At 34.9% G+C, this 26,455-nt stretch overlaps 1 long non-coding RNA gene across 1 annotated transcript in view; it reads right to left on the reverse strand.

Moving 5' to 3' along the window:
- Positions 1-26,455, reverse strand: part of LOC115893690 — a 91,056-nt gene that overhangs the window by 37,389 nt on the left and 27,212 nt on the right. The window contains exon 2 of the long non-coding RNA XR_004053754.1: positions 25,490-25,617. This is a non-coding gene — a long non-coding RNA (uncharacterized LOC115893690). The remainder of the gene's footprint in view (positions 1-25,489; positions 25,618-26,455) is intronic.

A 26,455-nucleotide genomic window follows, 5' to 3' on the forward strand; every position in this document is an offset into this window, starting at 1 on the left:
GTTGTTGAACTCCATGCTGCCACACTAATCTATCAGTCTATTCCCAGGAGCATTTAACCATTTTAAATACTATGAACAGACAGGAACTTCTAGATATGATCTCCTTGTTTTCTAATTTTTCTTTCAAAATTTTTTTCACCTTTGCTCTCTATATTTTTGGAAATTTTATCATCTTCATCTTTGAGATCTATAATTTGGTCTTCAGGTCTTCTGTTTAAAAAATTAGCAATCATGATTTTTATTTATAAGAGCTGTTCTTTATTCTTCCTCCTTCATTGCAGCCTGTTTTTATTTTGAGGTGGCAATGTTCTCTTAAATGTCTCTAACTATAACATTAAATGTTCTTAAAGTTCTCCTCTGTTTCCTGGGTTACTGGTTCTGATTTTTCCTTCTACCTCTACATTCTTTATATTTTATTGCTGCTTTTCCTCAAATATCTGGATATTCGTAATATTTTCATTAATCTGATCTCCATTTTCTTTCAATTCTCCAGAAATTCTTCTAAGTTTCTATTAATTATATCACTCTTTCTCAATTTTCAGCATTGTTATGGATGTATTGACTTCAAAGTATCTTTTCTCTGATTATATTGAGGATTTAAGAAGAAGATTCAGTTCACCATCCTGTAATAATTTATTAATTTTTTAAAGAAAAAATTCAGGGCTCTTCTTTAAATAATGTTGGCAGAACATGTGGGGATTTCACACATCATACAAGGGTGTACTTTCAACCAAATGCCCTCTGATTTGAAATGGTCATCTTTATCACATACTAAACTTCTGTACAAATGTAGGTTTATTTCTGAACTTTATGCTGCCTCACTGAGCTATCAATCTATTTCTGTATCAGTAACATTTTAAAATTAATTATTGGTTCTCTTACTCCTATTTGCGCAGCAGATATCCACTTGAAATTTGGAAAGGATTGTGAAAAAAAGAAAATGATAATACAGACTAGTAAATATCTTGAAAAATGTTTTCTTCTTTGCAAACATTGATGAACAGAAAAGCAAGTGGTTACCTAAGATTTACAACATTTCCTTAACATTTATGATAACCTGTATCTTGTCACAAAGTATATATAACAAATAGTATCTTTAATTTATCCTCAAAATAGTAAATAATATTTCCAGTAATATCTCTGTTTTACAGAAAAAGAAATCAAAGCCTGGAGAGCTTTGAGTAAGTATCTTACTCAAAGTTACCCAACTAGCAAACGGCAGGACTTAAACTTGGATCTCATTCCAGAACTCAGACTCTCACTGCTATACAACATGTGCCACTTTTTATTCAAGCAAAGCTTCTTTTTTCGCGTATTAGAATACCCTTTAATAACTAGCTTGCTCTTCTGCTCTAAATGAATTAGAAAACAAGTCCACTGCCGACTGCCACATTTGTGGAAGGCAGACCTGTATCCTCATCATGTATGCAGAGCAAGGTAATTCAAACACCATGACACCCTCCACGAGGATAGACTCAGCTTTCTGCTATGGTTGGTCTTTGCCTCTCATACCAAAAGGTCACCAGGCCCACAGGCTACTCCTTACTACATCTACAAGATATGCCACAAGCTTAAATAGATGTTTTATATGTAGGTATGTGACAAATACAATCATGCAAAAAGCATGTATATCAGGAGACAAAAACAAACAATACAGAAATGAAAATACTTATATTAACGAGGCAATCTTATGGGAAAGCATCTATTTAAAAATCTATGCTGGAATCACTGTCTTTACAGATTTTAAAAGTAATAAAATAATTTTATTTATTTAATGTGTTAAATGTGGCATCCTGGATTAAAGAATAATCAAAGATTCTCCTCTAAAATGTATGTTGATTTCATTTCCCCTTTTGTTCACCCTCTATGGCCTAAGAATGTGTGAAATGGCCAAAAGGAGGGAATTGAGGAACAAAGGACCCGGGTAGTGACAACCAAAGAAACAGCTGGGGGTTAGATACCATAAAAGCAAACTGAAGGAGGGAATCAGAGAAGAGAGTAAAAGGAAAACAGATTTTTTCTGCTTTCAACCACTCCAAGAGGTAAGGGTCATAAACCAAGCGGAGAGGCCACTTGAAGTAAATATAATGACCTGGAAAGGACAGGACAGGAGGAGGGAAAGATGAACTAGGGAGATAAAGAATAAAGGGAAATGAAAGGATTTAAAAAGCAAACAGGAAATTCATCTAAAGAAGACAGAGAGGGAAGGATAACAGCTGAGGTTTAAGTAATATGTTGGTCAGATAGAAACATTATTATTATTTTATGCTTACATGCAGATGAGAAACATGCTCCATTTCTAAAAGCCTGAGAAAAAAGGTCACGCCTCATGCAAAAAAATGAAAGTTAAACTTGTTTAATTTCCAAGCCCCTATAGCTTTTCCCTTCCTCATTTCCCAGTGCCAGCACTAGTTTCAAATCCAACAATACTAATGGTGATTTAATTTGGTTACAAAGACTCATAGGGTAGGAAATTTTAGCTTGACATCCAAAGCCTAAGTCCCAGAAGGCCAACATCTCAGACTGGCCAGTGACCCATTGACCACACTCAAAGCAAAAATAATTATCCAAAACTTTAAAATAAGACAAGAAGAGCACTGCAAGATCTCTTGTCGTCTATTAGAGAATTTTCTAACAACCCTGCTGCGAGTTATCTGATTCTCTAGGGTTGTCATTTAGTTTGACTTAATATTTGTTATTAATTAGGGCTCATACTCTGTGTATAGTTAAGTGTTAATTTCTAGTAGATTGATCAGTTGTGAGATATTTTTGTCCAGTGGGAATAAAAATAGTAATTGCCCAGTGAAAAAGATAACCTCAGAGGCTACCATTTTATTGGCCCCCTAGGACGTGTACAGTTTTGTATGTAACTTACCAACCTTATTTGAGCATTCATTCTTTCACCAACTATATATACTTCTTTCTCTCAGAGTCTCCTTTACCAATCCTGTTGCTTTTCTCTTTGATGGTTAAATCTTTGGCACATGCTCAATATATATTTAAATATGTTTTTAAATGTTTAAAATAAATACTTTAACAATACTATCAACACTAATAACACATATTTAGCAATATCTTACTATATATAACAGACATTGTATTAAGTACTTTTAAGCAGCATCCCATTTAATCCTCACAACAACCCATGAGTTTGGGCAAACTGAGGCCCAAGGAAAATAAGCAATTTGTCAAGATCATCCTTGAGCAGAGGAAGGATTAGAACTCTGGAATGATTTAATAGGAATTCTGTATTCTTGTTATTGCTTTGTATTTTTCTGCTAAAGTACCACAGCAATTCCTACCTTGGGCAGGAATCTAGCAATGACAGGAGGTGCTAGAAAGTCACTGAAGCTGTAAGTTGGGTGCTCATGATGGGAGATAGCTGGTAAAATGGGTAAAGCTTTTAGAAAACTAACATGCTGATTTTGTATACATGGGAGTATAATCTCCGTTTAACAGATGAGGAGACTGAAATTCTGAAAGAACTTTCTCCAAGTCACCCCACCAATAAGAAACTGAGCAAGAAAGTGGAAGCTCATCACCAGATCCCCAGCCCAGTGTATTTTCTGAGGCTCCCTCTGCTTCTGAACAGATGGTCAGCAAGTTCAGCTTCATTTGTTCCACATCTTAGTTCCAAACTATGACTACAGCTGTCATTATTTCCCCTTTGTCCTGGATCTATTTGGCTTTGAGATTTTCATCTTCCTGCTTTTGTCTTTGACAAAATGATCAGGCAACATTTAATTTGGTCTCTGGTTCTCATTTATTTTTCTGGCACTGTTCCCAGAGATCAACTCAAAGGAACAACACACAGTCATAAGATATCAACGGCCTGATTTCTATCAGGGCTATCTGACACTAAAGTTCAACATTCCCTTCCTGGCCACCACCCGCACACCCCAAAAATACAGCATATGGACACAACCTTTGTAGATATGCCTACCCGCTTGCCTGCAATATGAGTTTTACACCATGGAATAAGGTACAGTTAATGGTAATTATTAAACAGATGGACTACTCTAAACAGTAAACACATAGCAAGAATTCCATTTGAAAGCAACGCCTGCCTTACCTTTTGTATACAAGAAGTCTTAGTATTTTTAGAAATAAGGAAAAGGATAGAATTTGACCCAACATCTATTTGCATTTCGTTTGCAGTTTTAGCTCCATGAATACCACCCAGCAGTACTCAATATATGACTATTTAAGACTATCAATTGGCAGTAATTAATCCGGAACCAACAAACATAAGAATTCATTCACCCTGAAATACCGAGGCATGTTATTTCCAGTAGCACTGCATTGGTTTTTGCTAGGACCCTGGCCAAGTTACTTTTGCTCTTTGTCTTTCAATGCTTTTAAAGGAGGATTTTGAGTTCACAAATCTCCTCCAGTTCTGACTTTTTGATTTTGTACTATGTCTATATTATCTACATTCCTGCTAAAGACCTAGAGAAGAAAATGCTTTCTACTGTGTCATCCCTATACTATAGTTAGTATTAACAATTCACTTAGGAGTCTCCCAGTAGGAAAGAGCACTGAAATAAAGAAAAAGAAAGGGGAATGAGGAGGAGAGTGGGGTTATAAATGGATGAGAAAGGAAAGCTAGCATTTATGAATTCTTGCCATATTTTAAGCATTGTGCTAGGAACTTGCACATACGTAGCCTCATTTAATTTTCATAACAATTTCAAAAAGAGGCTCTTATTGTCTCAATATATATATTTTTAAATTTGAGACTCTGAAAATGCAAAAAAAAACCTTGCCTCATGTCACTCAACTAGTAATTGGTGACAATTTAAACCCATTGTCTGATGTCAAAGCCCATCAAGGTGTACTTTCCATCTCACCCTTGAGAATCTTCACCTATCATTAGGGTATTTTGAAATAAGTGCTGAAAAATGTTGCCTCAGTAGTTTATTAACTTGAGTAATCTAAAGGGTATTTAAATTGGTGTGATGTATTTTCGTTGGTCACCTACTATGAGCCAGATGCTGTTCTGGGCACAGAACATACATCATTGTAAAAAAAATAAATAAATAACAAAAAAACACAGTCAGTGTCCCTCCCCTCATAGAGTACATGGTCTACTGGAATAAACAAACTCTAGGTAAGAAATTAAAACTTACATATGAAGAAAAGAGTTCTGACAACACAGAGGAAGGAGTTCAAAACCGGTTCTAGGAATCAAGAGAAGGTTTGTTGAGGAAATAAATAACAGTTAAACTAATAACTGAAGGATGAAGTGAAGAGTTTACCAAATAGATATGAAGGTGTCATTTCATGCACGGGGTATAGCATGTGTAAAGGCTTGGAGGTAAGAGCGCAGAATGTTAAAGTAACTCACACATTAAACTGCTATGAAGATTAGCGTAGATAAAGAAAGGAATTTGTTCACTGGAGAACTTGAATTTGTGTGCATATATGCATGTGTGTCAGCTCACACATGCGTACTGAACGGTTTTTAAACTAGCCATAGAACAAAGGTAATTCTTCTTCAAAGTAACGTTTATCCAGTATTCCATCACTTAAACCAACCAATAAAACCTATGGGTTCCCTATGAATCATCATCATCATCAACAACAACAAAATACTCATAAGTTAAATACACAATCGTGTGAGATAAACAAACATATCTCCTAACTCTAGAGATTTCGAAACCAATGGTTACTTCTTAGGGGTAATGTAGATGAGACATTTCCATGAAGAGATGAATTATGAGGAGCTTCCCAAAGCCAAGAGTCCATGGTTCTATAACGAAGCCACCAGTGATCTAGGCGGAATCTGGAAAACATTCACATATTTAATTTTTTAAAATCAGATTAATATACTTAAAAACTGTTCAGTAAAAGGTAAATGCTCTCTGAGAGTGATCATCCACCAAAGGGTATAAGAAAACAAAGAAATGAGTATGGAAGGTTTGAGTGAAATGAATGGGCATGGGGGAAGTCAAAATCTTGGAAATTTTGGGAAAAATCTGCGTGTTAAGATGAAAGAAAAAATTCAGTTTCCAGTAAACATGGAATAACGGAGACTAATCTTGACTGTCTCTCAATAGATAGGTAGATAGAGCTAGGTATAGATATATGATGATATATAACGTGTCTGTGTGTGTGTGTATATATATATATATTTGAGATGGAGTCTCGCTTTATTGCCAGGCTAGAGTACAGTGGCCTGATCTCGGCTTACTGCAACCTCCACCTTCCAGGTTCAAGTGATTGTCCTGCCTCAGCCCCCCAAATAGCTGGGATTACGGGCGTGTGCCGCCACGCCCAGCTAATTTTTGTATTTTTAGTAGAGACAGGGTTTCAGCATGTTGGCCAGCATGGTCTTGATCTCTTGACCTTGCGATCTGCCTGCTTCAGCCTCTCAAAATGCTGGGATTACAGGCATCAGCCACCGCACCTGGCCTAGGTATGTGTGTGTGTGTGTGTGTGTATATGTGTGTGTGTACATATATATGTATATATGTATATGTGTCTGTGTGTATATATGTGTGTGTGTGTATATATATATGTATGTATGCATTTGTTGTTGTTGTTGTTGTTAAGAAGGCATTCAAGGCCAGAATTCCACCTCAAAAAAAAAAAGAAGGCATTCAAGCATTTAACATCAGGCAACAAAACACAGTGATCTCTAAGACACAGGAAAAAAATGAGGTAAAACCTACAATTTCCCAAGCTTAATTCCTACAGAATAATTCCAGGTTGTAGAGCAGAGAGGGGGAAACCAGGTAGAGACCAGTGTTCTCCTCGAGTTAAAGAGATAAAGCTAAGGGTCTGAGGAAGACAAGACAGTTACAGCTCTCCAAACAGAGCAAAGTTGAGGAGAAAATTTTACATAGAGCAAGAACTCAGGAAAGCCTCAGAGCATCCCTCTAGTATTCAGCAGGGTACTTATCAGTACATGCATATGAGGGAATCTCCATAATGTTGGAGAAAGAACCATTCAAAAGGACTAAATGGAACAGTGCACAGGAACTGTGTTCTCACCAGTCAGGCTGGAAAAACTCATAATTTATGGACCATGTGGGAAAGTACTCAGGAGGGTCTTTCCTCAGTAGTAGGAAATAATTAGCTTTAGACTGAGTCCTAGTTCAGATCCACCTAACAAATCATAAAAAGCAAGACCTAAAAAGATCAAATTCTTAACAAGTAACTTGTAACTTCAAATGGCCCAATGTGTAGATAACTAAAAGAGAAGGGGAGTAAAGGCAAAAAAAAAAAAAAGTAGTTTCAGAAATAATGATCAGGAATTTTCCAAATTTGATGAAAACTATAAATCTGAGAAACTCAACAAACCCCTAGCATAAGAAACATGAAGAAAAACACACCCAAGCATATCACAATCAAATTGCTCAAAACTAGTAATAAAAAAAATATTAAAAGCCACCAAAAGAAATATTGCTGTGAATCTTGCTGAACTCCCATGTATTGTACTGTGGGTACTCCAGAATTTTGTGTTAATGGGGCACTGAAAATTCTGTATGCAAGTGGGATGGCAAGAATGATGGACATGCATATGGCATGTATCTCCTTTGTTCATGCACATAGTTCATTGTGCCATCAAACCTAACCTTATAAAACTGAAATTCAAAGATACATTATTAAACGTTTCAAGATGGCAACAGCAGACTTTCTATTGTGGTTTAAGTTACTATCATTTCCTTTTGGAATACTGCAACAGCCCATCTAACTAATTTCTCTGCTACCACTCTTCCCAGGCCCCAACTTTATTTTAGTCCTCACAAAGCTATTGGATTGATTGAAAGAATAATAAACAGATTATGTCATTCTTTTGCTCAAAGTCCTCCAATATTTTCTTCTTACCTGGGTATCACGCTGACCCTCTTCCAGTCCTTGACAAAACCTACTCCCGTATCAGAGCCTTGAAACTTGCTGCTCTCCCTGCCATTAGTTTCATGTGACTGCCTCTTTCTCACCATTTGGAAATCAACTCAAAACTGTATCTTCAGAATTAGTTAAATAAATTATGAAACAAAGGAATACCATACAGAAATTTGAAGTGGAAGTGTAGATATAGATATTGATATGAAAGAATATTCACAACATAAGTGTAGTCTGCAAAACACTTCATATAATGGTATCCTATTTCTGTTCTAAAACAAAACTCAACCATTCTAAAATAATATACAAAAAAGTAACTATTTTTAGAGATGGTGTTTCAAATGACTTTTTCTTTTTTTACATTTTATGATTTTTTGCAATGAATATGCATATTTTATGTGATTTTTGAAAGTATAAATGAATGAAAACATAATACTATGAGACATATCACCGTGAAGAACCTCGCTTGAACTACCTTAGCTAAATTAATTAATCCCTTTCTCATCACTTTTCTTTCCAAAGGGACTAATTACATATGGTTGCAATAATAGTTGTTCATATTAATGAGCGTTTACTTAGTGTCTGACATCTTGTTAGATACTTTAGACATTATTTAACCCTCACAACTAACCTCACCTATGAGCTATGTATCATTATCATTGTTATTATTAGTAATATAATTCTCCTTTTACAGAGGTGGTATTCGAGGCTCAGATTATTTAGATAATTGGCCAAAAGTCGCACAAGAAGTAAACTGCAGAACTGGAATTCAAACCTTTATCAGACTGCCTCAGAAGTCTACGCTATATTGTCTCTCCTCACTCCAAGAGAGTGTTCTTGATTTTGGTTGGCACATATTTTCTCAATAAATTGATGCCAAATGGAGAAGTAAGGAAATCATCACCCCTTTTTGTCACAGTCAGAAGAACCTACGCAAGCAAGAAGGGTAATTTCAAAATTATTTAAAACTGTGATTAGAATTTCTTGAATAACATGAATCAAATGAATAGTCTGAAGCTATACTTCTGTAACATGTTTTTGTCCTCGCATCCACTATTCTTATCCCCTCCAGATAACACTCCTGCAAAACTTAGATCAAGTGCCTTTATTGCTTCCCTTTACCCTATTTCTCTTGATTTTCCATGAAAAAGTCCAAAAGAAATCACCTGGAAACTTGAAGTGTTGAAAAGAAAAAGTTACCAAAAAGACAAAATTATAAGCCATTTGAGTAGTCAGAAGGATATAAAAGGCAAGGAATACTCGTTCTATGAGGTTTTATTTCCATCACACAAGGCTAGAGCCACTATCATGTGAGAGTTTATGACTTTTTTTTTTTAACATCATAAGTGCATCATTTGACTCAAAAGTGCTGGGTACTATGGTATAACCTTTGAAAACTGTGTTTAGACCATAAAGCAGAGATGAGTAAAAGCCAGAGGGAGGAGTACCGACTTCACAGAAGCAGTGGGATTGGAGTTGAATCTTGTCAGTTAGATGACATTTAGGATGAGCACAGAGAGTGAGGTGAGGACTTCTAGAAGAAGAACAAAGGTAATGACATGGGAACAAGCAGACTCCAGAGGTGGGCATGGACAGGTGCTAGGTTACCCATACAGTGGAGTTTTCTACAAACAGAAACAGCAAGTACTGGGGTTTATTCTTGGCTCTCTTATTACAGAGCCAATGGGCCTCCTATGCATTATCTTGGAAGGATGACGGTGTCTTTTGTCTTTAGATTTTTTTCCTAAATTTGTTTTAGCTTAGAAAACTTTTCACTAAAACGTAACTGAGTACTTACCCAGATTTCTAGTCATAGTTTAGCAACCAAATGGATAGTGGATTAGGGAAAATATTTTTAAAAAACCAGAAAACCTGCCTTGGGGTCTAATGAGTTTCCTTAAAACGAGTGAGCAGGTCACATGGCTTTATTTAACAGTAATTTTTGACATGGCTTTTTCCCCTTTTTCTCATTTTTCACGGTAATTTCCAAGTCAACACCAACACAATGAATAAACCACTCTTTGGGATTGTTAGAGCTACAATCAACAGAAATACCGTCTGCTTCACATCTGCTTTAGAATAGCCTCCTTTCAAAATATTTTTTAATCTTCCTCAATGCTCACAGGTTATCTCTAATTATATAAAGTTTTTCTTGGCTGATATATTTATAATTCATTTTTCGACAAATCTGAAACTATTTTCACAAACCATAACCTTATTTCTTCTAAGTGGCCTCGATGTCATTACTTTCCTTCCTTACTTTCACCTTTCATTTCTTATCCAGTAAATCTCCTGACTGATTTCATATTTGAGGCTTCAATATTTTTGTTATTCCTTAAAGTCTTTGTCCTTTTATTTTTTTAGGACTCTATTACGCTTCTCGATTGATGTAGCTTACTCATTTGTTTTCTCATAATTTTCCTGCTTTCTTTCTTCAAAAACAATTATCCAATTTTTCACTGTTGTCATCAATAGGTGCTTTCTTCTCTCATCTTGCATGAAGACCTACTTTTTTTTCTTTTTTCTAGCAATAGGTCAGAAATTGGACCTTCAAGAAGAAATAGCAAAGAAGGATCATCTTAGTGTTTTAGAGAGGAGAACTATAACAAGCACTCCTAACTATCAAAGCTGCAAGGCGAAGACTCATGAGTATAGACTTTTCAGGATGAGCTGACATCGACACCATGAGCAGCACCTATCAAATCTTACTACAGGCCTGAGTCAGGATTTACAGGTCTACTTTAACCCAGAAGGAGAAACTTCATGAAAGTAGACAGTAGTTCACACAGGATCAACAAAATGTAAATCAATTAAATAGGACTGAATAAAATCAATGAAGAAAATCTATGTGTGGTTATTTGTTTTAAAATATTGTTAGTAGTGTTTTTAATGTTAGTTTTTCTGATAAGCATACAAGATTTATTTTTTCTTTCTTTTTGATCTATTTCTCGTGCTCAGTTTAGCAGGCTATATTTGTGCAAACTGAAAGGAAACACTCTTGCAATGTTTGCTTATTCCCACTGGCCCCTAAAATTAAGTAAAAATATCCTGCTGGAATTTTTAAGATATATTTTAAACTAACGAATCATCGGAGAAACCTAAAGACGATAATGACTCTGGTTCCTAGAATTCAGAAGAGTGCTTTCAGGTCATGTTAAGCTTAGAAAACTCATAACCGACCTTTGTCACAAAAGAAAGAGCTAAGATCCTACTAAAATCAGATTTTACAATTTCCAAGTTTTAATTCATCTATAAAGAATCAAACTATACTGACAGATGTTATCTCTGGCATAATCTATAATGATCCTACAGAAAATATGTAAGATACTAATTGCCTTGTCTACAAAGTATTTAAAACAGTGAATAGATATTACAACAACCTGAATTGAGCCTCTTTACCTTTTATGGCAATGTAATTATTTATACAGGATTTTTAGGAATCAGTCCTTTTGCCAGTATATAAATGGACAGATCAATTGGAAAACAGAGCCATGCTTGTAATGCCATGTTGGATAATAAATTCCATTTCATCAACTATGAAGGGCCCACCATTAAGGAGCAAGGGTTGTGCTTTATATGTGGAATCAATACCTACATACAAAGCCCTCTTAGGAGGTCTACGGTTTTCAGTCGACAGTAAAGAAGGTCACTTCCTGCCAGGCCAGGAAGTTCGCTGAACTGGGGCATGTTGCAGAGACAAAGTTCATTACAGTTGTAGGTACTGCAGATAAAACCTAGTGGAGAAAAACTTCTTAGTCTCTTAGACTCAAGAAAAATGAGCTAATAATAGTAGAAACAAACATCTAAAATAATAAAGACTGTTGAATATGCAACCCCAGATGCTTAGATTCTTTACAGAACCTCCAGACAGAAATTAATTAGGTGAGTTCGTCTCTAGTTTCACTGAAAATACAATAAAAGTGTTTATGATACAACAGTTCTTGCTATCTACATGTAAATAAATCAGTCCAAATAGAACAGAACCTATACAATGTACTACATACAGTAACTACCACAGAATTTGGTATAATAATATATAAATCATTGTAGCAGTAGTATTAGAGTCATGGCTCTCTATGTAGGCAACATATTAAGCCTATGTCTAACTTCATTTAACTATAAAAACTGTAGAAAGCAATTAACTAAACAAGTTAGATTAATGCTCTTAGCACAAAACATATGCAATTATCTTTTTATGTGTGTGTAAGTACACGTGCATACATACATTATCAAGGATAATATTCAGCTTTTGTGATGATACAGGCAATGTTCAGGATAGTTTATCTAGAATTTGAAAATAGACAAAAAAAGACAACATAATCCTTTAATGTCCTACTAGTATCATTTTTCTGGTGCATCTGAGAGCCATCTGAGTCTCTTGAGAAATGTTATTTCCACTAACAATTTTTTAGGGCTTAGATGTTCTTTTACCTAACTTCGTAATCTTATTTCAGCATTCTTATTTCCACTGACTATGTAACTCCTGCTTTCTCATATTCTCACTGAATAACTTTGCCATTCTGAAGGCCCTTTGATCACTAAAATAAAATTTTGACACATGCCAAATATCTCCTTTTTAAAATTGTGGTAAGAACACAACATGAGTGCTGCCGTGTTAACACATTTTTAAGTATACAATAGTGTTACTAACTATAGGCAAAATGTTGTTTAGTAGATCTCTAGAATGTATTCATCTTGCATAGCTGAAATTTTATACCTGTCAAACGCAACTTTCCACTTCCTCCTACTACTGGCTACTGAAAACCACCATTCTGCTTTCTACTTCTATGAGTTTGACTATTTTAGATATCTCAAATAAGTGGAATTATACAGCATTTGTCCCTTTGTGACTTATCTATTTTACTTAGCATAATATCCTCAAGGTTTATCCATATTCTTTCATATGACAAGATTTCCTTCTTTTATAAGGCTTAAAAATATTTCATTATATGTATATTACATTATACACACACACACACACACACACACACACACACAGAAACCACACTTTTTGTATCCACTCAATAGATGGATATTTATGTTGTTTCTGTATTTTGGCTATTGTGAATAATACTGCAATGCACATGAAAGAGCAAATACCTCTTCAAGATCCTGGTTTCTAGTCTTTTGAATAATACCCAAAAGTGGGATTGCTGGATCATATGGTAGTTGTAGTTTTAAATTTTTGAGGAACCTCCATATTGTTTTTAACAAATGTTATACCAATTTACATTTTCACCAACAGTGTACAGGGTTCCAATTTCTCCAATTTCTTGCCAACAATTATCTTTAAAAAAAATAATGGCCATTCTAACAGGTGAGGTGATATATCTTTGTGGTTTTGATTTGCATTCCCCTGATGATTAGTAATGTTAACATCTATTCATATACTTGGCCATTTGTGTCTCATTTAAAGAAATATCAATTTTGGTATTCAGATATTTTGCATATTTTTTAATTGTGTTCTTTGGTTTTCTGCTATTGAATTGTAGGAGTTCCTTATATATTTTGGATATTAATGCTTTATCAAGTATATGATTTGCAAATATTTTCTTCTATTGCTTTTTTACTTTGTTTCTTGTGCAGAAGCTTTTGAGTTGGATGGAATTCCACTTACCTATCTTGGCATTTGTTGCGCATGTGCTCTTTTTTTTAAATCATATTTAAGAAATCACTGCCAAGACTAATGTTATGAAGCTTTTTTCCTATATTTTCTTCTAGGAGTATTTTACAGTTTCTTGTCTTTAACCCTTTAATCCACCTTGAATTAATTTTGGAGTACGATGTAAGATATTAGTCCAGTTCTGTTATTTTGCATATGGATGTCCAAGTTTTCCAATATCAGTTGTTAAACTGTCAGACTATCCTTTCCACATTGTGCATTCTTGTCATCTTTGTCAAACAACAGTTGACCATACATACTTGGGTTTATTTCTGGGCTCTCTATTCTCTTCCATTGGTTTATATGTCCATATTTATACCAATACCATACTGTGTTGAATATTTTAACTTGGTAATATATTTAGAAATCAAGAAGTGTGATGCCTTCAGCTTTGTTCTTTTATCTCGATTGTTTGGGCTATTTGGAGTCCTTTGTGGCTCCATATGTATTGGTTTTATTTTTTCTGTTTCTGTAAATAATACCATTGGGGTTTTGATAGAAATTGCATTAAATCTGTAGACTTCTGTGGGTGGTATGGACGTTTTAACATTATTGTCTTCCAAACTTATGAACAAGGGATGCCTATTCATTTACTTGTGTTTTCTTTAATTCCTTTAATCAGTGTTTTATAGTTTTCAATGTACAAGTCTTTCACCTCCTTGATTAAGTTTATTCCTAAATATTTTATTCTTTTTCATGCAAATGTAAGTGGAATTGTTTTCTGGATTTATTTTAACATAGTTTGTCATTGCTACATAGAAATGCAACTGGTTTTTTATGTTGATTTTGTATCCTATAACTTTACATAATTTATTCTAATAAAGCTCTTTGTAGAGTCTGAAGGGTTTTCTACATTTAAGATAATGTCACCTGCAAACAGAGAACATTATACTTCTTCCTTTTCTATTTGGACACCTTTGTTGCTTTTTCTTGCCTAATTGCTCTGGCTTCCAGTACCATACTGAATCAAAGTGGTGAGAGTAGGCCCCCCTGCCCTATTCCTGATCTTAGAAGAAGAGCTTTCAGATTTTTACTATTGAGTTTGTTGTTAACTGTGGGCTTATCATATATGGCTTATATTATGTTGAGGTAACTTCCTTCTATTCCTAGTTTGTTACTTTTTATCATGAAAGAATGTTGAATTTTCAAATGTTTTCCTGTGTCTATTGAGATAACTATTTAAGTTTCAATCTTCATTCTCTTAATATGATGTATCACATTAATTTATTTTCATATGTTAAATTTTTGCTCACACTCCAAGGACAAATCCCACTTGATCATACTATATGACCATTTCAATGTACTGTTGAATTCAGTTGCCAGTATTTTATTGATAATTTTTGCATCTTTGTTCATCAGGGATATTCTTTTCTTCAAGTGTCTTCGTCTAAGTTAACATCAGTGTAACAGAAACCTCATAGGATAAGTGTAAAATTGATCCCACTTCTTCAACTTTTTGGAAGAGTTTGAGATACAATGGTGTTAATATTACTTTAAATGTTTGGTAAAATCCAGCTGTAAAGCCATCAGGTCCTGGATTTTTCTCTGTGTATAGGTGTTTGTTACTGAGTCAATATCCTTACCAATGATAGGTCTGTTCAGGTTTTCTAATTCTTTAAAATTTAGTCCTGTTAAGTTGTATGTGTTAGAAATTTATCCATTTCTTCTAAGTCACTCAGTTTGTTGGTATCTAATTGTTTATACTAGTCTCTTATGATCATTTTTATTTCTGTAGCATCAGTTGTAATGTCTTCTCTTTCATTTCTGATTTTGTATCTTCTCTTTTTTTGTTCTAGTGAAATTTTAAAAATCTTTTTAAAACACCAACTCTTAGTTTCATTGATTTTTTGTCTATTGTCTTTCTTTTATATTCTCTGTTTTATTTATCTCTGCTCTAACATTTAGTATTTTTCCCTTCTTTAACTTTGGCTTAGTTTGTGTTTTCTTTTCTAGTTCCTTGAGGTGTAAAGTTAAGTTATTTACTTGAGACCTTTCTTTTTTTAATGTAGGTATTTAAGCTATAAATTTCCCTGTTCGTACTGTTTTTGCTACATTAAATAAGTTTAAATATGGTGTTTTTGTTTGTTTGTTTTGATATATTCCCTAGTTTCCCTTTATATTTCTTCTTTGACCTGTTGGTTGTTCAAGAGTGTGTTAATTTCCACATAACTGTGAATTTTCCAATTTTTTCTTCTGCCATTGACTTCTAGTTTAATTCTAGTGTGGTCAGAAAAGATACTTGAGATAATTTCGATTTTTTGAAGTTTATTAAGACTTTTCTTGTGTCCAAACACATGATGTATCTTGGAGACTGTTCTGTGTGCTCTCAAGAAGAATGTATTCTGCTGCTGTTGAGTAGAATGTTCTGTTTATGTCTGTTAGGTTCATTTGATTTATTGTGTTGAATTCCACTGCTGTCTTATTGACTTTCTGGGTGTTCCATCCATTGTTGAAATTTGAGTATTGAAGTCTCCTTGTATTATTGTATTACTGTTTATTTCTCCCTTTAGTTCTGTCAATGATTGCTTATATATTTAGGTGCTCTGACATTGGGTGCATATATATATGCAATAATTATATTATCTTGATGAATTGAGCACTTTATTATTATGTAAATACTTCGTCTCATTTTGCAATTTTCTACTTAAAGTCTATTTTTTCTGATATAAGTATAGTCACCTTTCTCTCTTTTGGTTACCATTTGCGTGAAATATCTTTTTATATCTTGTTAACTTCTGCCTATGTGTGTCTTTAAAAGTAAAGTGGATCTCTCATCGACAGCATATAGTTGGATTTTACTCTTATCCATTCATCCACTCTATGTGTTTGATTGGAGTGTTTAATCCATTTACACTTAAAGTAATTATTTATAGGAAAGGATTTGTTACTTCCAATTTTAAAAATTGTTTTCTGCCTTGTAGCTCTTTTGTCCTACTTTTCCTCTTTTGCTGTCTTTGTTTTTTCATTGACTTTTTTTGTAGTGATATGCTTTAATTTCTTCTTCTTTTTATTTTGTGTGTTCTACACTGGGAGAGGTGGAGTTTTTTCCTAATGCTAAGATACCAACACAAAGAGTCAAGGAAAATGAAGGAGTAGAAAAACATAACCCAAACAAGAAATAAAATGAAGCTTCAGAAACCAGCCCTCACGATATGGAGATCTATGAATCCCCTGACAGTAAATCCAATATAACAATTACAGAGATGATTCATGAACTCATCATGAACAAAGTAAGAATTTTAACACAGAGATATAAAATATTTTAAAAGAAACAAATTGAAATCCTGGAGCCAAAGTATATAAAAATTGAACTATCAAATTCATGAAAAGGTTTCAACAGCAGAGTAGGTCAAGCAGAAGAAAGAATTAGTAAACCCATTTCAAATTACTCAATTGGAGGAGCAAAAATAAAAATAATGAAAAGTAATGAAAAAATATTAAGGGACTTATTGGACACCATCAAGTGGATATTGATGCATTATGGAGGTCACAGAAAAAATAAAAGAAAGGGCCAAAAATTTTATTGGAATAAATAGTGGCCAAAATTTTCCAATCTGAGAAAGGAAATTGACATCCATGTATAGGAATACCAAATGATCCCAAATAAAATAATCCCAAAGAAATCCACACTGAGACACATTATAATTGAATTGTCAAACATCAAATATAAAGAGCAAATTTTGAATATGGCAAGAGAAAAGCAAATTTTTACATGCAGAGGAGCTTTCATAAGACTATCAGAAGATTTCTCAGCAGAAACTTTGCAGGCCAGAAAAGAGTGAGACGATATATTCAATGTGCTGAAAGAAAAAAAAGAAAACTTGCCAAGCAAGCGTACTACGCCCAGCCAAAATATCCTGTAGAAATAAAAGACAGATAAAGAGTTTCCCAGACAAACAAAATTAAGGGATTCTATCACCACTAGACCTACTTCACAAGGAATGCTAAACGGAATTATTCAAGTTGAAATGAAAGAATGTTAAACAGCAAGATGAAAACATATGAAAATATAAAAGCAAATCTATAGACAAATACAGAATACTTTAATTCTGTAAATATAGATCATATATCACTATTAATTCTAGTATAAAAGATAAAATACAAAAATATTTAAAATAATCATAACTATAAAAATGTTAATGGATACACAATATAATAATAAAACATGTAAACTCTAACATCAATAAAAAAGTGTGGTGGGAGAAAAATAAAAATACAGAGTTGTTGTATCCAATTGAAGTTAAGCTGGTATCAGCATAAAATAAATTGTTACAATTATAAGCTATTATATGTAAAACTTCTATTAACCACAAAGAAAAAGATCTGTTTTGAAAAGAAGTTCATGTTTAATCATTCGAAAATTATGATTTGCCAACTTTGAATTCATACACCATTGCTGTCTATACTTATAACTTGGCACTTTTAAAACAGCATGTTTAATTATTAGTTTTCTTATTTCTTTGTTGCTGACAGCGCACCAGCTCATCGACGTTCTGAGCTTCTAGAGAGCAGGACTATGTGTCTCATATGCCTCTATAAACCTAAGCTTCATGTGAACTGTCTTAAATCTTGAGGCATTTACTTTAGTTAGACCATATAGGTCAGAAGAAAGATAGATTTGCTTAGAATATCTTACAAGAACGGAATTAATTGCAGAATTACATGTATCCTGGTGCTGGCAAGCTGCTGACATCTCATTACCAAGTCTTTCCATGTTTTCTTTACAACAGCTTGAAACACTCTTTTTACCAGAATTACTCCTACTTGTTAATTAGGCCTGAGCTTGAATGACCAGTTCCAATGGGAAGTCTTTCTTGAAATGTTCAGACGAAATTAGTAGTACCTGTTGTGTACTCCTGCAGTACACCATGTATTTTCTATCAGAGTACTTAAAACATTTTAAAAATTAATAATCTGTTCAGTTTTTGGCTCCATGTCTGCCTTGCTATTGAATCTCTAACGTCCTGCATTGTACAATAGGCGCTCAATAAATGTTTGCTGAATAAGTAATTTCTCTTGGTTCTACTCCTCCCTGGAGCAATCACTGTCTTTCCCTCGCTACTGACTGACTTATTGTTTTTATCCTCTCTCTCTAGTTTTACTGAATTCGTAGTATCCGCTGTTTTAAAATATCTACTCAGCCATTATCTATCCTGATAACTTCTCTTCATTTTCCTTACAACGGCACAGCATCCCCTATGGCCCTGATCCTTCTTCATGACTACTTTCTATCTAAACTCTCAGTTTTGTATTCTGCTTGTAACAATTTTCTAGTGCAAATTCCAAATAAAGAGAATCTGGTTTCTTCACCTCTTCTCTTCATACTAGCACATATTATGGATTTTTTATGTGTTCACCTCTAGTCAATGGCTATAGCAGGGGGCAGAGTCACACAGCAGTAAATACGGCTGTCTAGATCCATCTTTTAGCAGGAGGCATATTTTCTTAGAAAAGATTATGGGTGTGGTAGCCACCATAATTGAAATATGTTATACAATTGATTATCAAAGATAACTATAATTCTTGCCAGTTGGCTCCAAAAATATCCATAGTCTCAAATATACAAAAATCCGGTATTTCATCTTCACAATATGCCATCTAAAAGTGCCAGAACAAGTATTTTCTTCCTTTGAGCACCTGAGGTAATTGGCACAGAGAATTTGACTGACTGGCTGAAGATCACACAGTTAGTCCGAAACCTGTTTATTATGGCAGGGGTATTAATCTTATTAGCTGGGCCCTCTTTCACATGCTCAGTCAAGTTTCCTCTCACTTCTCAATACCTGTCCGAGTAAGCCTCAAAAGGTTCAGTTTTTATTAAGAAGAAATTGAAGGAATGGAGATTACTGATTGAGACTCTCAAAAGTTTGGCTTGAAACTACTGTGGTTATCCTCAAGCAATACAATTCAGTTCTTCCCACTCCTTCCTTTCTCAATAATAAATAACCAAGGCTATTAAGATTGAACAGAACTTCTTTTGCATTTATTTTTCTTTTGACCATGAGAAGTCTCACTGAGGAGTTGCCATGGAGACTATGATGTCATAGGCAACACCATGTGCTACCCTGAAGCCCCAGAGAATAAAAGTTAGGGTTTGATGGAAGCATTTTCTGGGCAAGTTTATTGCACTTAACGAGAAAATGGAAACGACTTGAGGAAAACATTTCTAAACATTGCACGCTGCTGGAGGTCAATTGGTGTGGTCATTGAAATCTTCACAGAGAAAAATGACTTTACAGTTTAATCACACCAACAGGCCAAAGAGAGGGAATAAAGAGAGTGTGTGACCAAGCTAGCTGCTCTTTGGACAGACTGTTCCCAAGCTGAGAATAGTCCAATTTTTGATGGCATAGTAGAATCTATCTATTGAATTTTTCAGTCATGTTGGAAGTTTACTATACGATTAAATAAAAATAAACTGAGACTAAATAAATCAGAGTAGATGGTGCTTAGCAGAGCCTTATATGCACTCAGGACCACATGAGCTGTGGTATTCTACAATGTCAAGTATTAGACACTCTTCCATGGTCTTTCCAGCTCCAATTCCTTTTTTACACTCAGTCTTTGCCACCCTGATCATTTTGGTAGCTCACCATCAGAGGTTTTTTTTCCCCCAGAGGTTATACAGACTACAGCTTTCCACAGAAAAAGAAAAATAAACACAATCCTAAAGGAAAAAGAAAAATGGAGAAACAAAAAAGACCTGAGGTCAGAAAGCTGGGGGTGATACAACTGAAAAGTTGCAGGCTTCAAGACTGAAATAGGTATTATAAATAGTAGATGTACAGGAGGAGCAGGTATATACATGTCAAAGAATCAACATGTTTCTGATATACCCCAGAATTCCTTCAGATCTACAGGAGAGTGTTAACTTTCACTTTGAGAGTTGTAACCATTAAATTCTATATTACAAGGATTTTAAAGAAGATATAATTATATCAAAATATATTTCCTGTAATTAAAAAACTACATAAGTGAAGACCTGTTTATTTCTTACCTGTTTTAAAGTAAAATTTATGTAATATAAAATTTATAACTTTAAAAAGAAAATTCAGTGGCATTTAGTACACCCCCAATGTTGTACAAACACTACCTCTGTTGTCTTTCAAAACATTTTTGTCACCCCAAAATGAAGCCCTATATAAAATAAGCTGTTCCTCCCCCATCCCCTATCCTGCAACCCTTGGCACCTGCCAATCTATCTATTTCTATGTATGTATTTATTCTGGATAATTCATGTGAGTGGCATCACACAATATGTAATCTTTTATGTCAGGCTTGTTTCACTTAGCATATTTTTGAGGTGCATTCTTATTGTGGTACATTATTCTTTTTGTGGCTGAATAACTCTTCATCATACTGATACCTCACAATATGTATTTACCCATTTTTTATCTATTCATCCATCGATGCGCATTAGAGTTGTTTTTACCTTTTGCTGTTGTGAATAGTGCTGCTATGTACAGGTAATTTTTTGAGTATATGATTCAATTCTAGTAAGTATATGCCTAGGAGTAAATTGTTGGGTCATATAATAATTATATATGGAACTGTTTTTCACAGTTGCTGAATCATATTACATTCCCATTAGCAATGGATGTGGATTCCAAGTTCCTCACATCCTCCCCAACATTTGTTACTTTTCATTTTTCTTTTCCTTTTCTTCTTCTTCTTATTTTTTTAGATGGAGTCTAGCTCTTTTGCCCAGGCTGGAGTACAGTGGCATAATCTCAGCTCACTGCAACCTCTACCTCCCGTGTTCAAGCAATTCTTCTGCCTCAGCCTCCTGGGTGGCTGGGGCTACAGGCACCTGCCACCATGTGCAGCTAATTTTTGTATTTTTAGTAGAGACAGGGTTTCACCATATTGGCCAGGCTGGTCTTGAACTCTTGACCTGGTGATCCGCCTGCCTCAGCCTCCAAAAGTGCTGGGCTTACAAGCATGAGCCACTGAGCCTGGCCTATTTTTCATTTTTTAAATAGCTATCCAAGTGGTTATAAAGTGGTAAGTCATTGCAGTTTTGATTTGCATTTTCCATAACGTTGAGCATCTTTTCATGTTTTTGTTAGTCATTTGTATAACTTTTTTATAAATGTCTATTCATATCCTTTGTCCATTTTAAAATTGTGTTATCTTTTTGTTGTTGAGTTGTAAAAGTTCTTTATATATCTTGGATGTTAAGTACTTATCAGATAGATTATTCGCAAATATTTTTCCATTCCCTAGCTCGTCTTCTTATCTTTTGGCTAATATTCTTTGAGTCACACGTTTTTAATTTTGATGAGTTCCAATTCAGCTATTTTTTTCTTTCAGTGTTTTTAGTGTCATATCATAGAACCCATTGCCAAACCCAAAGTCATAAAGATTTGTGTTCTTGCTAATGAATTTTATACTTTTGCTTTTCACATTTACATCGTCAATTCATTTTAAGCTGATTTGTGTTTATGCCATGAGGTAGAGGTTCAATATTACTTTTTGCCTGTAGATATAAAGTTATCTCAGTATTATTTGTTAAAAAGATCATTCTTCCTCCATCAGATGCTCCTGGCATCCTTATCATAAATTAATTGGCCATAGATGTAACCAAAGAGGTAAAATACTACAACGCTGCTGTAAGAAATCAAAGTTGACTTAAATAAAGGAAAAGACATTTTGTGTTCATTAACTAAAAGATTCAATATTATTACTATTTTTTAATTTTTTTTTCTTTCCAGCTTTTAGTTTAGGTTCAAGAAGTACATTTGAAGGTTTTTAATGTGGGTAAATTAAGTGTCTCTGTTGGGTGTACATATAATTTTGTCACCTAGGTAGTCAGCATAATACCTGATAGGTAGCTTTTCAATCCTCACCTTCCTCCCACCCTCCACCCTTAAGCAGGGCCCGGTGTCTACTGTTCCCTTCTTTGTGTCCATGTGTACTCAGTGTTTAAATCCCACTAATAAGTGAGAACATGTGGTATTTGGTTTTCTGTCCCTGCATTAATTTGCTTTGGATAATGGCCTCCAGCTCCATCCATATTACTGCAAAGGATATGATCATGTTCTTTTTTATGGCTGAACATATTCCATGTACCACATTTTCTTTATCTAGTCCACCATTGATGGGCCTCTAGGTTGATTTCATGTCTTTGCTATTGCAAATAGTTCTGGGACAAACATACGCCTGCATGTGTCTTTATAGTAGAATGATTTATATTCCTTTGGGTATATACCCAGTATTGGGATTGCTGGGTCAGATGGTAGTTCTATTTTAAGTTCTTTGAGAACTCTCCAGACTGCTTTCTACAGTGGCTAAACTAATTTACATTCCCACCAGCAGTGTATAAGTGAATACTGGTCCCAACAGAACAATACTCTCATTGGTGATATAATGGAGACCAGAGAATCAAAAGTTACTTGCCCAAAATTATATAATTATTACCAGCAAGCTACAGGTAGAATCCTGGCCTTCCTAACTCTATCATCAGTGCTTTATTTTACCACACTGTTCTGCTTCTGCCCTGTGTCAGAAGGAAGAAGGAGGGCAGGAAAACTCTTAATTTGGGGAGTGTTGGTAAAGAGTGAGGAAAACTCTATAAACTGAATATATCTTTCATGTCATTATTCTTCAAGAGTTACTGCCAAAGGGCAAGAAGTGACAGTGAGAATTAAACAGAATTTTTTTGCAGTTTCATGAATTTTCCACTGGAATGCCATGATGAACACCAGCTGTTTCATCTTCTGGGTATGTTGAAATTTTTTTTTTTTTTTTCTGCTCAGTGTTTATTGTATGCCTGCAACGTACAAGGGGATGTATTCTGCTGCTTCACTGGCTGCACTGGAGTTAAATAATACTTTCCAATTTTAAATAGGGCACATATGGGTGATATGGGAGGTATTTTCTGTTGGCAGAAACCTATAGTTAAAAAAAAAAATGAGCTGGACTGTAGGGAAGTAGGGAAGCAATCTGAAACATGTTTTTCTTCCTTCTCCTTTCTGCACTGCAGAAGTCAGGGCTACTGCCCTACAGAGCAGTCATGGCCTGTGAGATGTTGCTGCTAGAGAGACGCTTGTCCCCTCAGCATCCTCCTGGGTAAGGTGTAGGAAAAGTACAGGCTTAGGAGACAAAGATATGAGTTTGAATCCCAGCTATGCTAGTGCCTAGGCATTTGACCTGAGACAAGTCACTAAGACTCCATGAGCTTCACTTTTCTCCCCTGTAAAAGGGGAATGACAACATGTATCATATAAAACTTTTATGAAAATAAGATAACATACAAATAAAATAACTATTACATACTATATTTGGAATGTAGTATATGCTCAATAAATGGTACTCTTTATTCCACTTTCTTTGATTTCAGTTCTCCCTCCACCTTGACTGACCTAAGTAGAGAGCAGAGCTGAGCTCTAAGGACAAGACATGGGGGACTCACATGATACGGCCTTTGCAGGGCACTCTCTCACTTTAGAGGTCTAGGTTGTTTGAACATCAGAAGAGCAACGCCCTTCCCAGCATAACCTGAGTCCTGACATGGCTGCTTTCTATTCCTCAACTGCCATAATTTATCACCAAAAATGGCCACACCAACCCCTTCCTTGTCCAGGTTCACTTTGTACAGAGCCATATTGGACTTGTAAACTGTCTTTTACTCCACTGGAATAGAAATATTTTGCTTTTGACAGCTAAATTAAAATTTTCCAATAACAAGGTTGGTAGTTTCCCTAATTGCGTTGTACAATTTAGTATTTAACTGTAGATTTTTATGTTACTTTATATCTTAACTTTAGGACTTTTATCTCCTTAATCAGACTGAAAGCTGCTCAGAGGATGTAAGAGATGTCTTACATTTCAGCATTCTCAAATTATGCTTAGCACAGTGTCTTCAAAAGATACTTTTTTACTTCACTGAGAGCCAATTTGGATAAAAACTAAATTTAATCCACACTAAAAGAATTATTCATATAGTAGTAGGATAAGACCAGATAGACTATTAACTTGCAGGTAATGGGAGTAATATTAAGAAGTTAAATAAGGAAAAACAAGAGCCTATCTTTGCCAAAATCTTGGCCGCCAACATGATTCTCATCCACAGAACTCTTTAGTACTTCCTGTCAATGGCCCTGATTTGGCATAAGCTGGCTCATTGGACTAGTTATCATTTTATGCATGCACACTCAGTCTTAAGCTATTTGAGATCAAAACATGTTCTTTTGATCTTTGTACCCTGCATGTCTAGCACAGTGCTGGCCACACTGTAAGTGTTTAATAAATGTTGTTGATGGCGAGTGACGTACTCTACCATTGAAGCTGAGATGACATTGAGATGCCCATCATAGCTTGGGAATAAGACTTCTCTTTGAAGGTCAAACTAGTAAATCAGTTCTCAATGGATATGATCTGTTATCTCCAAAAAAACACTTTATGAAGCATTATGTTCTAGAAACAGAAGATCAGAGACAGGAAAACAAATGACTGCATTTATGAAAAAAAAAAAAAAACTGAAACCTAATCAATTATCATAATTAATTTATTTTAAAAACAGAATGAATGTGTAGACAAAAGAAGTCGATGCACATGGAGCCTAAGAAGAGGCCAGAGAGCAAAAATTTGTCAATGTTGGTTTAGCATTGTCCCAAGTAGAGGAACTTAATGTTGCCACTAGAATATTCGCTGATGAGGTGGCATTACTGTTCATTGAGCTGCCTCAGGGCCTGCCATAGGGTATCTCAACTTTTATCACTGAGCTCTCACCATACAGGAAGAGATTGTCTAGTTCATCATGGTGTCCCCAGCATCTAGCATGGTGCCTGGCATGAGACAGGTATGCAAGAAAATATTTATTGAATTAAAGAATATTCTACTTATTTAAACATTAAAATTTCATTCTTCTTTATGTTAATTTGAAACTAAAATGAAATTATATGTCCTATGTTACTAAAATGAAATTCAAATTATTTTAAGTTGAATATGCTTTGTCCATATCACACATCTTACCTCTCTCCAGTGGAGCTCACTTGCTTTCCCAGGAAGTCAAGCCTTGCACTCCTTTTTCCAAATGCCTCCCAAGGTCCTTTGGTCTGGTGGCCACAGACTGGATAGTGTGCCTGATTTCTTCTGAACCTCTGTTCATGATAGAACAACTGTATTATTATAGCATTTCATCACTTCTAAAAAGTGATGTATGTATTTTCACATTTTTACATTTATAACATTTGTAAGCATCTTCCAAAGAGCACATTTAATGTGGTATTAATTTTGTTTTCCAAAAAGTAGCAATTAACCCATAGTGTAATCTAATTATCAGTAAAATTTTAAAATCATAGAAATACAGCAACTCAGTTTCCTATGTACTTTAATAACAGAAACAGGAGGCATGGATGATAATTGTACAAAATTCAGACACTGGAAAGGAATAGCTACTTTACAAATGAATAATTCAAATTCTGATTTACTTATTCATCTCCTGTGAGTTCTGTTATCTTGATTAAACCCCAGAGAGAACCAGTCAAGTCTGAGGCAATGAGCAAATTAAGTTCCTAGTGACACGCACTCTGCTCCTCCCCACCAACCAGCCAGGCCTCTCTGGGCAACCAGGCTTCCTCCTCTCTCATCAATATCTGAGTTCAGCCATCTCTAACCAAAGCACGATGATTTTCATTCAGCCTAAACCTCTTCTATCATAAGTAGGCAAAGTGACAGGAATTTTCTGGGGTCACCACTCTGGGGTACAATGGAGTAAGAAACTAGGTAACGATACAGTAATTTTTTGACTCAGAATCTGCTCAATGAACATTCAAACCATGTCCTCCTACTCAAAATAAACTATCTCCAGATATGCCAACATCTACTCCTTTTCCTACCTGCCACCTGACTTCTGACACCAACATTATACCCCCAACTGCTCTAATGATATCTGGGTGCCAATGCCATCTAATGGAGTATCCACATGCCACCTTCACT

This window comes from Rhinopithecus roxellana, chromosome 15, assembly GCF_007565055.1.
Source record: "Rhinopithecus roxellana isolate Shanxi Qingling chromosome 15, ASM756505v1, whole genome shotgun sequence".
In the NCBI taxonomy this organism is placed as follows: domain Eukaryota; kingdom Metazoa; phylum Chordata; class Mammalia; order Primates; family Cercopithecidae; genus Rhinopithecus; species Rhinopithecus roxellana.